The sequence below is a fragment of the Vulpes vulpes genome, chromosome 8, assembly GCF_048418805.1.
Source record: "Vulpes vulpes isolate BD-2025 chromosome 8, VulVul3, whole genome shotgun sequence".
In the NCBI taxonomy this organism is placed as follows: Eukaryota; Metazoa; Chordata; class Mammalia; order Carnivora; family Canidae; genus Vulpes; species Vulpes vulpes.
The window spans coordinates 26,685,594-26,701,418 of NC_132787.1; the positions used below are offsets into that span (position 1 = coordinate 26,685,594).

General features: G+C 37.3%; 1 long non-coding RNA gene and 1 pseudogene across 4 annotated transcripts in view; both read right to left on the bottom strand.

Moving 5' to 3' along the window:
• LOC112917240 (uncharacterized) overlaps window positions 1-15,825 on the bottom strand; it is a 442,839-nt gene that overhangs the window by 67,239 nt on the left and 359,775 nt on the right. The window contains exon 1 of one of the 4 annotated variants that reach the window (XR_003234441.2): window positions 2,124-2,185. The exons of the other annotated variants lie outside the window; for them this stretch is intronic. This is a non-coding gene — a long non-coding RNA (uncharacterized lncRNA). Of the gene's footprint in view, window positions 1-2,123; window positions 2,186-15,825 lie in introns of those variants that run through there. 4 annotated transcript variants of the gene reach the window in all.
• LOC112917484 (small ribosomal subunit protein eS8-like) lies at window positions 2,505-12,788 on the bottom strand (annotated as a pseudogene).

The following is a 15,825-nucleotide window of genomic DNA, read 5'->3' on the forward strand; positions in this document are numbered from 1 at the left end:
AAGTCAAAGAGCAGCATTTTTTTTTTCAAAATCCAAATCATAAACTATTTATCTCTTTCAGATGTTTAATTTAAACTTCAAGTAATAAAAATACATTTGGAAAGAGAATAAAATAAATATATAATATATTGTCTATACATGTGTATGTCAAAGTTTACAAAGTAAGGAAAACCCGTTATGCAACTCTTGAGAGACAAAAAGTAGAACAGCATTGGTAAATATGGGAGACATTTAGAAGTTTCAAAAAATTTTTTTGACTAAACCTTTGTGCTTTTGGAGTGCTAATTTCAAAGTCTGATTAACTATTTTACACTATTAGCTTCACCTAATAAGTTACTATTTCCCAAAAACCAACACTTGAAGTACATGAGCATCTAATAACCAGCTATTCAATGCAAATGACACTATTGCATTGTGTTGCTTCTTAGAAACTAACTCTCAAGTTAGTTTCTAAGAAAAAGTTTGTTCCTTTTTAAAAGTATTTCTAATCCAAAAAGGACATGAAAAGAAAATGATCCTTAGTGTGAGTTTTGTCCTCCCTGCTCAGTTATTTTCTTTCTGAATCTAGATATTTCATTTCAGCAAACCAGGTAGTTTCATCATTATACTAGATTTTGATGTCAAATAAAACTGGATTTCATGGAACCAGTGACTATGAACAGGCACAATAAAGCTCTTGCAAATAATAAAATATAAATCATGAACATAGTTATCCTGTCTTTAAATAGTGAATCATTTACTAAATCTATATTTTTATTTCAAATATTCTGATTCAAAATTTATTATATTAGTAATTTTGTTGAAAAAATGTATTGAGCCAAGTCTTCCTTGGTGCCAAAGTCACTCTCCAATAGTAAACATAACGGTTCCAGAAAGCAGAGTTCCAGTAGCTTGAGAGAGTTAACGCTTCTCTTGAAGGATTAACTTAAATCCAAAGAAAATACAAGCCCATAAATGTAGAGATTTTCATTAAATGGAAATTAAGAGGAGCACTTTGGAGGACTGGTACTGAGGAAACTAGGCTAAGAAATATCTTTTCAGTTGGAAAGAATAATAACCATGTAAAAACTACTAAAGGCTATTTAAACACAAATATTTTACGATGTCTGTTTGGCCATAGTATTTGGAAAGTTTAAGAACACTGAAGATTGTTAAAACACACAATATGCAAACTTTTAAATACACATATGTATGTTTTCCCTCAGACACTAGAAGCAAACAGAATTTCCCCCCTAGGTCCAGGTATCTATGCCCATACAAAATACCTTCAAGCCAACTTTCCTTCTTGGCTCAGAATCTCATGTATGGTTTGCATGATGTTAACAAAATTATTTACTCAACCTGCGATCAGGATGCCAACCAACCTCATGTCCTCAGGGACCTTGTTTTATCTGTTACAGACTCTTTCTCCAGTATCAACATCTTTATTTACCCAGTCAGATTGGCACCCTTAATTGTTCCCTCTCTGCAGTGCGACAGAAGCTCTACAAGAGCGGCTATGTTCCCAATGCCTAGGCAATTTCTCCAGGATCTACTTCCTACAGCTTGCTTCAGTGCTTTTCATGACTGCTTTATTTACTCTGTTTTTATCTTACTGCCTTAAACCAGGAGTCTCCTTTAGATTCATTAAAGTTGAAAAATCTGCCTGCATTTGATTTTCTCTCGTCTCAGAGGACTCTTTCCTCTGTTCTGCAGCCCAGAGGCCAGCCCTACCCATCCCTCACCCTACTGGCTGCTTCCTAGTTCTTGCACTCACCTCATGGCCTGTCCTTAGCTGGCCTCTATTTATCCACATATGGACTTAGCCCAAAATGAATCTCTTTTTACAGCTTTTAAACACATGCAGATCTGCCCTATCTAAAAAACCCTTTCATTACCTATCCCAAATCCTTCAAGAGCCCTAATTCTTCTCTCTCCTTCCCTTTTCTTGGTCAAGCTCCTTGTAAACATAACCTACCCTCAGCTTCTACTTCCTGACCTCACAATCACTGGGATACTGGCGTCTCTTCCCAGCAGCATACTGAATTCTCTCCTGCTGAGAATGTCATTGACCTAATTACTAGCTCCAATGGATACTCTTCTGAATTTCAGTTCCGCGTTTTGTGGCCTAAGACTCAACATACCATTCCTTTTTTTCTTGGAATTCTCTCCTATGATATGCATGGTACTTCTTTCTTCTGGCTTCCTGTGGGGGAACAATGGCATTAGGTACTAAGGAAACTGATCTCAAACATGCATAAAAGCATGCAATATGCATCTCCCTATGACTTATAACAGCTAACTTCTCAGTAGTAGCACATATTGGTACAAGGCTTCACAAAATTGCCTACCCATGCTGCCTCTTGGTCATTAATATCTATTCGTTCAATGAGGGTGTCAGGAATTCTCTCAATTTAGTTCTAATTTTTGAGGACCAAGAAGCTGGCCTGGGGTCTAAGTTAGACTAATAGCCCTTAGCAGACAAGTCATATCAGAGCCTAATGCTTCTCGACCTAGGAGGTCACCTATTTAGAACTGGGATTCTTCTGCACTTGAGGCATACATGGTTCCCTAAACTTTCCTGATGGAAAAAGAAACAAAAAAATAGAATGAGAGGTGAAAAGTGGGACAGAGTCAATTCTTTGCTTCCACTGAAATTCTCAGAGTGGTTGCTGAGACTAAGGGCTAAAAGCTGGCTAGAGGGTAAGGAGATGGTTCGAAAAACATAGTGGTGCCCCTATAACAATATAGTGGCAGGGTAAGTGTGGGCCTGCTTTACCCTGCTGCAGAAGTTTCTTACAGTTCAGCAAATAGTTATTGGGTGTCCATTATGTCCCAGGTTTTCTTTGGGGCAATGGCAACACAAGGATGAGGAAACACAGCTTTTATTCTCAAGGAGCTGCAATTTAGCAGACACTTCCATTAGGTGGGCATGAAAAATATGGTAAAACACCAGGAATCCTTCTCTCAGCTAGAGTATTCTCTCCCTCTTCCTCTGCTATATTCCCCAACCAATGAAGATGGAATTTCAAATTTTACCCCCAGTCCCGTTATAGTCCTATTCATACCTACACTTCTGAGCTCCCATAATGACACCTTGGATGAAGAATTTATTACTATCTTCCATTTGTCAAAGGAATTTCATTACCAGTAAATTTATTCTAGGAGATATCAATATACCTCCTACATTACTCTCTAAGATATGCTGCTTCTGTTGGATGAAACATTGGCAAGATCTTTTGGCTCATTGCATGTTATCCACATTTCTGTTCTTTCCTAAGTATTCCTACTGCTTTGGGATTTCAGTCATTAAGAGGACAATCAAATTGAATCAAAACAATTATGCAATAATATGCATGCCAAGGTTTCCTGGCACCTCTTACCAGAAACTCTACAGTGTGAGAGTGCATTCCCCAAATATTTTATTTACATTCAACTTGTCCCAAGGTATTGCACTAAGAATAGGAATGAATATATAGCCTGTTTGTTCAAAGAAGTAAGCCACATAGCCAAATTTGTACTGGTTAATGTTGTCTCCCTCATGAATAGAGAATATGGAATTGAAAAATGACTAGCATGGAGGACAGAATGACTCAGAAATCTAAGAATAGCCAAATCATGTGAAAAGACGCAAAAGCTGCTTCAAAATGAACTGCATCTGCCTGACTCACAAACCCAGCAAATTACAATATTTAAATCTATGCAGAATAGCCCTCCACCCGCATTTTAACGGCATATTTAACTTTGCGTTGGTATGGCTTTGCCTTCTCACTGTGAGATAGTTTTTAGTTCAAAGGTGTATTCTGGCTCAAAAAAAAATATCAATCCAGTTTGTTCTGTTTCTTTGAGATTATAAATTAATAAATTAGGCTGCTTAGAATCATTTTAAGAATAAATTTGAAACTGCATTTTGAATAAACCTCATGCTCTTCAGAAGTCGAGGAGACACCAACCACCAAAGCCCTGAGAAAGGAAGATAAGATGAGAGCCTAAGACCCCATGGGAGGTCCCATGTTGCCTTAGGTAAGCTCCTTATCTAGGATTCGGGGACTAATCAGACCCCCTAAATACAGTGTTTCCTCTGCATTAGTATTATAAGTCACTTTCTTGGGATTTAATTAGGAACAGAACTGAGAGTAGTCTGAGAGGGCACGTTCTTTGCTGTTCTCATCACCATACTCATCCCTAATAAACTGTCAAGGAAGAAATTCAGGACGAAGGAATTCAATGGACTGAGTATCATCCTGCATTAGATACCTTGGTCAGGCATCATTACCAACACACTGTGCCCTCTGAAGGTCCCATGCTTTGATCAGTAAACAGACCTATATCCTGAATCCTTTCCAAGAAAGCCTTTGCATCCCCTTGCTTTAATTAAAATCTGGGTCTCATCCTAGGCTCAGCCTTCCCTGCAGCCCTTTCAAGTGGTGGTTGCTCTCCCACTGCCATTTCCACACTGTCCCTTCACCAGGGAACCCCTGTTTCTTCTAGTTTCATGTCATCTGGAGAGAATACCCAATCCCCTTCATTCCTGCTGTGATGACCCGTGTTTTGTTTAATGCTCTGCCCTTGGGAGTGTTGACATTTCAAATAATTTTTGATCAAACACCTCCCATTTTCATTTTGCACTGGGTCTCACAAATGATGTAGCTTGTCCTATTCCTATACGTAGTCTTGCCCTTTCAAATTAACTCTACACTAACAACTCAAACCATTTTTTAAGATAATATTTATTTATTCATAAGAGACACAGAGAGGGAGGCAGAGACATAGGCAGAGGGAGAAGGCTCCCTGCAGGAGCCCAAAGCAGACTCGATCCCAGGACCTCAGGATCATGATCTGAGCCAAAGGCAGACGTTCGACCACTGAACCAACCAGGCACTCCCAAACTATTTTATTTTATTTTATTTTATTTTATTTTATTTTATTTTATTTTATTTGAGAGACAGACAAAGACCACATAAGCACCTGCAAGGAGAGGAAGGAGGAGGGAGGGCAAGCAGACTCCCTGTTTAGCAGGGAGCCTGACTTAGAACTAGATCCTAGGACCCTCATATCACAACTGCTGAAACCAAGAATTGGAGGCTAAACAGACTAAGCCATCCAGGTACCCCCAGGCTATTATTTTTATTAGGTGACTCAGGATGCTCCCTTGGTTGAAACACACTGATGGCTTTTCATTGCATTGAGAATCAAATTGTCCCTCATATCATGGTCTACAAAGCCCTGCCTGGTTGGGCTACAAGACTCCCTCCCCCAGTTCAATAACCCCGTTCACTGAAGTTGTAGGCACACTGGCATCTTTCAGATAGTTGTACATACTTGCTTCTCTTACTCAGACACTTTACGCATGTAGTTTCCCTCCTCTGCAGTATTCTTTCCCACACTACAACCTTCTCATACCTCAAGATTTAGCTTGCTGGGGGATCCCTGGGTGGCTCAGCGGTTTAGTGCCTGCCTTTGGCCCAGGGCACGATCCTGGAGTCCCAGGATCGAGTCCCACATCAGGCTCCCGGCATGGAGTTTGCTTCTCCCTCCTCCTGTGTCTCTGCCCCCCCCCCCCCCCCCCCCCGTCTATCATAAATAAATAAATAAATCTTAAAAAAAAAAAAGATTCAGTTTGCTGTGCTTATTGCCAGAACAACCCCCAAATCTCAGTGGCTTATTAAAAAAAGCTTTACTCCTCCATCATAACACAGCCTGATCAGCTGGTTTCCACAGCCAGACTTCCTAATGAGGATTCAGGGGCCCTTTTCAATAGGGTGGCTTCATCACTTTCCAAGTCCTTAGATTCCTTTGCTGGATTGGCTCTGCCCAGCAGGAAGATGAAGGAGGCATGTATGGAGCATCACAGCAGAGGTTTATCACCAGGTCTCAAAGAGGAGTTTGCCAATCTTGACCATATACCAGTGACTCCATGAATTTATAAAAGAGCCTGGGAAATATTGTTTAAGTCTATGCCCAGAAAGGAAAGGAAATGGGTTTGAGTGCATGTTAGTATCTTGGCCACTGTCTTCTACTCAGAGAGTCTCTGATTTTTAATCACAAACAGCTCACCTCTATTTTACTCTACTCTTGTAATCAAATTTTCTTACCTCAATTTGTTGGTTTATTTATTTACTTTTTAATTTTTTAAAAGATTTTATTTATGTATTCATGAAAGACACACAGAGAGAAGCAGAGACATAGGCAGAGTGAGAAGCAGGCTTCCCACAGGGAACCCCACGCAGGACTTGATCCCTGGACCTGGGGATCGCACCCTGAGCCAAAGGCAGATGCTCAACCACTGAGCCACCCAGGCATCCTGGTTGATTTATTTTTTGCCTTTTATTTGTTTAGACTTTCTTATCTACTAGAATGCAAATGCCTTGTGGGCAGAGATCTTACCAATCTTTTTCACTGTCGTATCCTCAGGGCTTAGAGCAGTACCAAGGATATGGTAAATACTTAATTAAAAAAAATTCTGTTGACTAATTTAATGAGTACAAGAAAAATATGTCTTGTTCCCTCTTGCTGGTAATATTGGTAACTATTTTTGTCTGTCATGCAGGAATGATAGAATGGCAAGGTTCCCTACTCCTGCAGAGATTACCAGTGCTTTTAAAGACAGGACATGTTTAGAAATATTCTGGAATCAGATTCCCTAAGTTCAAACCCCAAGGTTACTGCTTATTAGCTATGTAATCTTGAGTGACGTACTCAATCTCTCTAAGCCCTGATTTCCTCTTCTGTTAAAAAAATATAATAGCAAAATTTATATATATATAATATCCACATCCCAGGATTATTGTAAGATAAATGAGATAATATATGTAAAGTACTTAGTAGCACGCTATGGTTAATGGCTCAGTAAAAGTAAGTATGATTATTATTATTTAGCACTACATACCAAATGGCTGGTCCAATACATTGCACAAGCAAGCACTCAATATATATTGGTTGAATAAATGAACAAATGAATAAAGTAAAACCTTCTCTCATAGCTATTGACTCCAGTAAAAACAAGAGTGATCTTTACTGGACCTTTAGTCCATGAAAGCCCTTAGTTGCTAATGTTCAGCTCTTGGAAGGTGCTTTTATGCATAACAATAGTGTACGAGCCCTAGGAAACACCCAATGTTTAAAAAACTATCTGGCAATGTGTGGAAACTTGAACAAGAGCAGCAGATCTCATTCTCTTCCCTCACAATTTTTTTAAGTTTAATTTTTTCCAGTTTTGAGATATAATTGACATACCTCACTGCATAAGTTTAAGCTACACACCATACTGGTTTGATTTACATATATTATGAAATGATTACTACAGTTATTTAGTTAGCATTTATCATCTCATGCAAATACAATACAAAGAGAAAGCAAAAAAAATTTTTTTTCCTTGTGATGAGAACTCAGAATTTACTCTTTGTAGCTTTCACATACATATGTCATAAACCTGTTAACCATAGTCATCATGCTATACATTTCAACCTGAGCACTTACTTCTCTTAACTGGAAGTTTATACCTTTTGACCACCTTCCTCCAATTCCCCTCCTCTTACCCCCTGCCTCTGGTAAACACAAATCTGATCTCTTTTTCTAGGAGTTGTTTTTTTGTTTTTTGTTTGCTTGCTTTTAGATCACACATGTAAATAAGATCATATGATATTTGTCTTTCTCTTTCTGACCTATTTCATTTTAGCATAATGCCCTCCATGTCCATTCATGTTGCCTCAAATGGCAGAATTTTTCATTTTTTATGGCTGAATTTTGTACACACACATGCACAGACACACACAGAAACACCACAACTTCTTTATCCATTCATCTGTGAATGGACACTTAGGTTGTTTCCATTTCTTGGCTACCGCAAATAACACTGCTATAAACAGGGGAGTACAGATATATTTTCAAGTTACTGTTTTCTTTTTTTTTTTTAATTTTTATTTATTTATTTATGATAGTCACAGAGAGAAAGAGAGAGAGAGAGAGAGAGAGAGAGGGAGAGAGAGGGAGAGAGAGAGGCAGAGACACAGGCAGAGGGAGAAGCAGGCTCCATGCACCGGGAGCCCTACGTGGGACTCGATCCCAGGTCTCTAGGATCGCGCCCTGGGCCAAAGGCAGGCGCCAAACCGCTGCGCCACCCAGGGATCCCTCAAGTTACTGTTTTCATTTCCTTTGGACATATGCCCATAAGTAGAATTACCAGATCATATGATAGCCTTATTTCTAATTTTTTGAGGATCCTCCATTCTGTTTTTCATAGTAGCTGCACCAGTTTACAATCGCATCAACGATGCAAAAATGTTTCCTTTTCTCCACATCCTTGCCAGCATTTACTTGTCTTTTTCATAGTGACCAACAGGCATAAGGTAATATCTTGTGGTTTTGATTTGCATTTCCTTAATAACCAGAGATGTTGAGCATCTTTCCTGGTACCTGTTTGCCTTTCTTATGTCTTCTTTGGAGAAATGTCTATGCAGGTCTTTTGCCCATTTTTAAACTGAATGATTTGATTTTTCTATTGGGTTGTAGAAGTTCTTTATATGTTTTGGATATTAACCCCTTATCAGATATACAGTTTGCAAATATTTTTGGCATCCCATTGTCTATGCACTTTGATGATGATTTTTTTGGGGGGAGGGGCAGCACAGAAACTTTTTATTTTGACAGAATTTCACTTGTTTATTTTTTATTTTGTTACTTATGCTATAGGTGTTATATCCAAAAAAATAATTGCCAAGACTTATGTCGAGGAGCTTTTCCTGTTTTCTAGGAGTTTCATGGTTTTAGGTCTTATATTTAAGTCTTTAATCCGTAATTTTAAATATATCTCTCTATTCACATCATCTGACTTTTTAATTTTTAAATCCAACTTCTTTCACATATATAAGTTTCTTCCTAGTGAAAGAATAATGATGAAGGAAACAAATGATCAATTAATATTAGAGCAAATTTAAATCTTAGCATTGCCATATAATTTTAAGATCATTTGAAAAAATTAATCAAAATAAGTACATTCATAAAAAATTTCAAATGATATAGAGGAATACAGAGTAAGAAGAACATATTCTTCCACTGTTGAATATCAGTTCCATCTCCAGAAGCAAACATTGTTAACGATTTCTTGTTTGTTTCTAGAAATTATCTATGTATGAATAAGCGTAGGTTTGCTTGTTCTGTCATTAAAAAAAAAAATACAACAATAAACACCTTTATTATCTGAGTGAAGATAGGAGGGAGGAGGATTTGTTTACTCTTCCTGGCTTTGATTTTCCTCAGCTAGAACTCCAGCTCCTTGCCTTCTAGCACATGGTCATCTGCCCTGCCATGCTGGCCTGGTCTTCTTGTGATGCACTGGGCTGGAACTTCTCCTCCAGAAGATGCTGATTTGGGCATTCTTTGCCCTTTCATCATATTTCTTCTTCATTTCTTCAATCATTTTTGTTTAAAATCTTTTCCCTCTTCAGCACTCAGCTTGGCCCAGGGGCAGTGCATAGTGGGACTCTTCCACTGTTGGGGTGGTATGCTGTCAATGAGCATGACATAGATATTCACAAGGCCTTGGTGAAGCAGTTCATTGATGGATGCTTTGTAGACAACAACAACGCGCCTTGTTTTGCACACACAACCCTTGGAACTCCAGAAGAAGTTCCCCACATGCAGCCTCTAGGCATAGTAGCTCTTGTTCCCTCCCCAAACTCAGACTGCGGGTGTGGGGTATTCTTATTCCAACCTCTGCTTCTTATGGTAAGACTTCCTTTTGTCCTTAGACTTGTTTGTGCCAGTTGTCCCAGGAGATGTTCACTCATAGCTGGCTGAAAACAAAGCTACCGCCATGTGTTTCCCATGCCTTTTATTGCCTGTATGATATTCCAACTGGAGAGAGAGTGTGTGTGTGAGAGAGAGAGAGAGAGCAAAGAAAGGGGGGGAGAGACAGAGAATTGCAAGCCAACTCCTTGCTGAGCACAGAGCCTGACAAAGGGCTCAATATCTCTATTCTGAGATCATGACCTGACCTGAAACCAAGAGTCAGCCACATAATCTACTGATCCACCCAGGCTTCCCTTAAACAGGCTTTTATTGGTAGATACTAAATTGCTTCTTTTTTTGTTAGCTGTTGTATACCGCCTTGTAAATGAAGTCTTGGTACACATATCTTTTCAAAATTATGGGAATATTTCTGAAAGATAAATTCTTAGAAGGGAAGTTTCTGGGTCAAATAATATGTGCCTTTAAGTTTGAGTGATTTTTCTAAACTACCTCTAAAAAGGTGGGTCATTTTATGTATTTTTTTTAAAGATTTTATTTATTTACTTATTAGAGAGAGAGCACAAGAAGAGGAGAGGGAGAAGCAGAGGGGAGCCAGACTTGGGGCTCACTCCCAGGACCCTGGGATCATGACCTAAGCCTAAGGCAGATGCTTAACCAAATGTGCCACCCAGGCACCTCTGGGTAATTTTATGTAATTTTTAAATGTACATCACACTATCTTCTTAATTAACATTTTAAAATCAGGAATGAAAAGAATCTTTTCATGTGTTTGCTGGAAGTTAGTGCTTTTTTTTTTAATGAAATAGCTACAGAGGCACTTTACCCATTTTATATATGGTTTTTTTTTCAGTTCTGTGTGAAAGTAAGAAAAACTAGCTTTTGTTTGCCATACATGTTGAAAATAATTTTTCTAATTTTTTCATTTTTCTTTGACTTTGTTTATGGTGATTCTTGCAACACAAAAGTTTAAAATTTATAACTAGTCATGCATCATCCATCCTTTCCTTCCCTGATTATTTCACCATACACAGAGAAGACTTCTATGCTCATAAAAAAACTTCCTATGCTTTCTTTGGATGATTTCTGAATTTCATCTAAATCTCAGATCTATCTGAAATTTTTTTTGGTACAGAAATGAGGTAAGTCACTAAGTACCTTTTTAAACTGTAAGTTGTTAGAAATTATTTTCCCCTTTATTGAGTTTCCTCACTGATCTAAATGCTATCATCATCAACTATTAAATATCTATGAATCTAGATCTATATCTTGTTTCTATATCATCATCAACTATTAAATATCTATGAATCTAGATCTATATCTTGTTTCTTGAAGCTAATCACAATTCTCCATTTCTTTACCAGTCTCTTATCCTTTAGATTATGATAGCTTAACTTCAAATTTAATATCTGATAAAACTTGTTCTAGCTCACTACTCTTTTTCTTTCCAGAATATTTCTTGTTATTCTCAACCGGCTATTTGTCAGTAAAAAAAAATTAAAGACTTTGTTCATTTACTCCAAAATACACCTACTGGCAGTTTAATTACCCACAATAATAAGGAAAGTGGACTTCTTCACAACGTTGATTCTGTTTATCCTAGAGTAAGGTATATTTCTCCACTCTTTCAAGTCCTTATGTCCATTAGTAGAGTCCTACATATTAATAGTTAGATAGTTAAAAAACAAATTTAGCTATTTTTGTCTTTTTTCTGATTACTATATTAACTTTGTTTATCCTAGAGTAAGGTATATTTCTCCACTCTTTCAAGTCCTTATGTCCATTAGTAGAGTCCTACATATTAATAGTTAGATAGTTAAAAAACAAATTTAGCTATTTTTGTCTTTTTTCTGATTACTATATTAACTTTGAACCAACTACCTCGCCAAATTCTGTTTGCCAAAGCTTTTCAGTGGATTTTCTGGATGCTTTCCTGTTATTAATTAGATCTTTCATTGATTTATTCAATAAATAGTTATTAAGCACTAATATGTGCCAAGCATTAATCTAAATACTAGGCAAAAAGCAGTGATCAAAACTAACAAATTTCTTTCTCTTCTGGAATTTACATGTTAGTAAGAAGAACAGGATAATACTTAAATATATATTATGTTAGGTGATTATAAATATTAAAGAAAAAACAAATTAGGTAAGAGAATAGAGAATTACAGAGGTAGAAATTAGTTACTATTTTAAGTTGGGGAGTCAGTAACTCTGGCCTGAATGAAAAAGAAGGGAATGAGTTACTTCAATACTCAGAGTCAGGACAGAAAAAGGAAAAGCAAGCAGAAAGGAATTGAATGAGAAATATGCTCAAAAGACCAATTGGCTAAAGGTATGAGTAGGAGAGAATGTAGCCAAAAGGATCATGTAGCATCTTATGGGTTTTGCATTTTAATCTGTGAGACAGGAAAAGCCAAAGTTGAGATCTGTGAGTGAAAATGGCATGATTTAACCATTATTTTAAGTAGTATCTGGGTGGCTCAGTGGTTAAGTGTCTGCCTTTGGCTCAGGTCATGATGCTGGGGTCCTGGGATTGAGTCCTGCACCAGGCTTCCTGTATGGAGCTTGCTTCTCCCTCTGCCTATGTCTCTGCCTCTCTCTGATAAAATAAAATCTTAAAAAAAAATTCTTCTGGCTGTGAAGAAAGGATCAAGAAGCAGAGCATTCAAGGTCGGCTGCCTAGGGAAGTGGTAGAGGTGAGATGGTGAAAGCTGAAAAGAAGCACCAAGAAAGTGGGGAGAAGTGATCAGAAGATCTAGGATATAATTTTTTTTTAAAGATTTTATTTATTTATTCATGAGAGACACAGTGAGAGAAGAGGCAGAGACACAGGCAGAGGGAGAAGCAGGCTCCATGCAGGGAGCCCAATGTGGGACTCGATCCCGGGTCTCCAGGACCAGGCCCTGGGCCGAAGGCAGGCGCTAAACCGCTGAGCCACCCAGGGATCCCTCTAGGATGTATTTACACGGTTGAACAGGTAAACTGATGCATTGCAAAACAGTGAGTAAGAGAAACAGAGAAGTACGAGAATATAGTATCTTCAGCAAAGTATTTGCCATTCTTGTTATTTATTATTATAGCCTCTTCATTTCTAATTTTGTGGGGGGGTGTTGCTTTTTTTTAATAAAGATTTTATTTATTTATTCATGAGAGACACACAGAAAAAGGCAGAGACATAGGAAGAGGGAGAAGCAGGCTTCACGTAGGGAGCCCGATGTGGAACTCGATCCCGGCACTCTGGGATCACGCCCTGAGCCAAAGACAGACGCTCAACTGCTGAGCCCCTCAGGCATTCCTAATTTTATGTTTTTGTTCTTTCTCCAGTTTTCTTTGAGAGTTAGGCTAATAGGTTTTTACTTTATTGTCATAGTTTCTCAAAAAAAAAAACCAGTTATAAAATGTATTTATTATTTCTAATGTTTTTCTTTTATTTCATTAATTTATGTGACCTTTCTTATTTCTTCCTTCTTTTAAATTAAGTTTTGCTATTTTTAAAAAATATTCACCTGAATAGCTAATATTTTTCATTTAATTTATCCTTTCAGAGCAAATCAAAGATTCAGGGCTATCATATTTTTTTTTTCTAGCTACAGCTTTTCATATACCATATGTTTTTGGATCTGAAGTCTTTTTATTTTTATTTTCCAGCTATGAAATTTTGGCCTAGATTTCTTCATAGAGTTAAAAAAAAAAAGGAATTTAGAACTTTGAATTTAATCAAAGTAATTTTACTTTGATTTTCGTTATAAATTTCTACTTATTATAAGATAGTCCAAGAATATTGCTTATAATGTTACTACTGTTTAAGATTTATTGAGATTCTCCTTGCACTCATGTAGACAATTTTGGGAAACAACCTACGGAGACTTGAAAAGAAACATTTTCTGTAACTATTAAATAGAATTCAATGTAAATCTGTTAGTTCTATTTAATTCTGTTATTTAGATTCCTCATATCCTCTCTCTTTTTTTTTTTTTTCATTTTCCCTCTCACGTGAAGTGAGTTATAAATCTCCTACTATTATTGCTCCCACATCTTGCTTCTTGGAAGTGCTGAATTGCTGTTTGTGGTTTTAATGTTGTTTTACCTGAAATATGAAGATTCCTAATGGGGTGTTATGGAGCATCTTGAAAGAGATAAAGCCTCTTTTGAAGACATTAGAAAAACTGAACAAAAGAATAAGTCTGGCAAGCAGGGTATGAAAGTACAAGGTGCTCAGAGGAGGGAAATAGCTCCAGAGGCAAGTGGACATGTGTTTGTTTTGTTTGGTGCATTGGCCAGTTCTTTTTTTTTTTTTTTTTTTTTTTTTTTATTTGCCAGTTCTGAGCATGAAGCAGGAGGCTGGGGGTCCAAGAAAAAGGCCAAGAAGATGTCCTTGCTTAAGAGTAGAAAACCCAGCAGAACTTCTGACCATCCCATTGATGCTGGAGAGGCATAAATTAGAGACATGAAGAGCTAGGATTCCAGAAAGAAGGAAGAGAAAACAACACCCATGAGGGAGAATCTCATGACATTGACTTCTGCAGCTATGTGGGCAAAAAGAGCCTAAGAAGCCAAGAAGGATGTCTTTGAAGAGCAAAGAGAGGATTTGGCTGTCCAACAGTTGTACTAGAAGACAGGCATTCAAGTTTTGGTCACACAAGAAGAGAGAGGCATAGGTGAGCATCCTGGGCTCTAAACAGAAATTCCTTGGGAACTATACCTGGAACAGAAGTGAGAGAAATCTAGAAAGAAGTCTTAGAAAAGGTGCAATCCAGTCTGGAATTTAATTTCTGATTCGATTAAAGGGATCAACCTCCACTCCTTCTGGTCTTTGAGAAAGGCAATATGAAGAAGTCTCTTCAGTTTTCCATATGCAATGTCAGACATTAAATTAAAAAAAAAAAAACAGGTATACTGAAAAACAGGATTACATAACCTAACACCAAGAGAAAAAATAGTCAGTAAAAAGAGATCCACAGGTTACCCAGATAGTGGAATTATTGAATAAGGACATTAAAATATCATGACTAATAAATTCAAGAAAATAGAGAGAAAGATGAAGAGTTAAAATATGAAAAATTTCACCAGAGTTAAATCAAATGAAATTTCTAGATGCAAACAGAACAATTAAAATTATAAACTTGATAAAGGGACATATGGCAGATTAGACAGAGAACAGTAGCAATTTGGTGAACTGAAATACAGAACAATAAAAAAATTTTGTACTGAGGCACAGAAGGGTAAAAAGATTAAAAATCCAGAAATGTATATAAGAAAAATAATTTACATGCCAGACATGTTACTGGAGTTCTGGAAGATAAGAGAAAGGGAATCAAGAAAAAGCAGTATTTGCAGAGAAAATGGTTGATGAAGCCACAGATTCATGAAGCCTTTTGCACACTCCTAGTATGAATATGAGGAACATGAAGCCTAGACACATCATTGTCAAATGGCTGGAAGTCAAAAAATCAAGGGAACTTTTGGTACTTCCAAAAGAAATGATTAGGGGATTGGAGAGCACTGGGGGAGACACATTTTTAAAAAGAGAAACAATAAAACAAACAAGTAAATTTTTAACAGACATAAAGAAAGCCAGAAAGCAACAATATGACACCTTTAAAGTATCCAGAGTAAATATCTGCCCACCTAGAATGTTATAGACAGTGGAGGAAAATATCAATCCAAAATGAAAGCAAAATAAAGACTTTTTCAGAAAAATAAAACTCCAAAAAAAAAAAAAAAAAAAAGTATTGCCAGAGACCTGCCATACAAGAAAATACTAAAGGTATTTCTTTGGCAAAAGAAAAATGACTCCAGAGGAGTTAAAATGACCTCAGAGTGAGAAATAAAGAACAATGGAAAGAGTAAGTAATATAGTAAATATAAATTAATGCTGACTGAGCAAAATAATCATTTCTGTTAGGTTCAAACATGTATGTAGATTGAAATTATGACAATAATATATAAAAAATAGAAAAGGGGGCAGCCTGAGTGGCTCAGCGGTTTAGCACCGCCTTCAGCCCAGGGCCTTATCCTGGGGTTCTGGGATCTAGTCCCATGTTGGGCTCCCTGAATGGAGCCTGCTTCTCCCTCTGCCTGCCTGTGTCTCTGCCT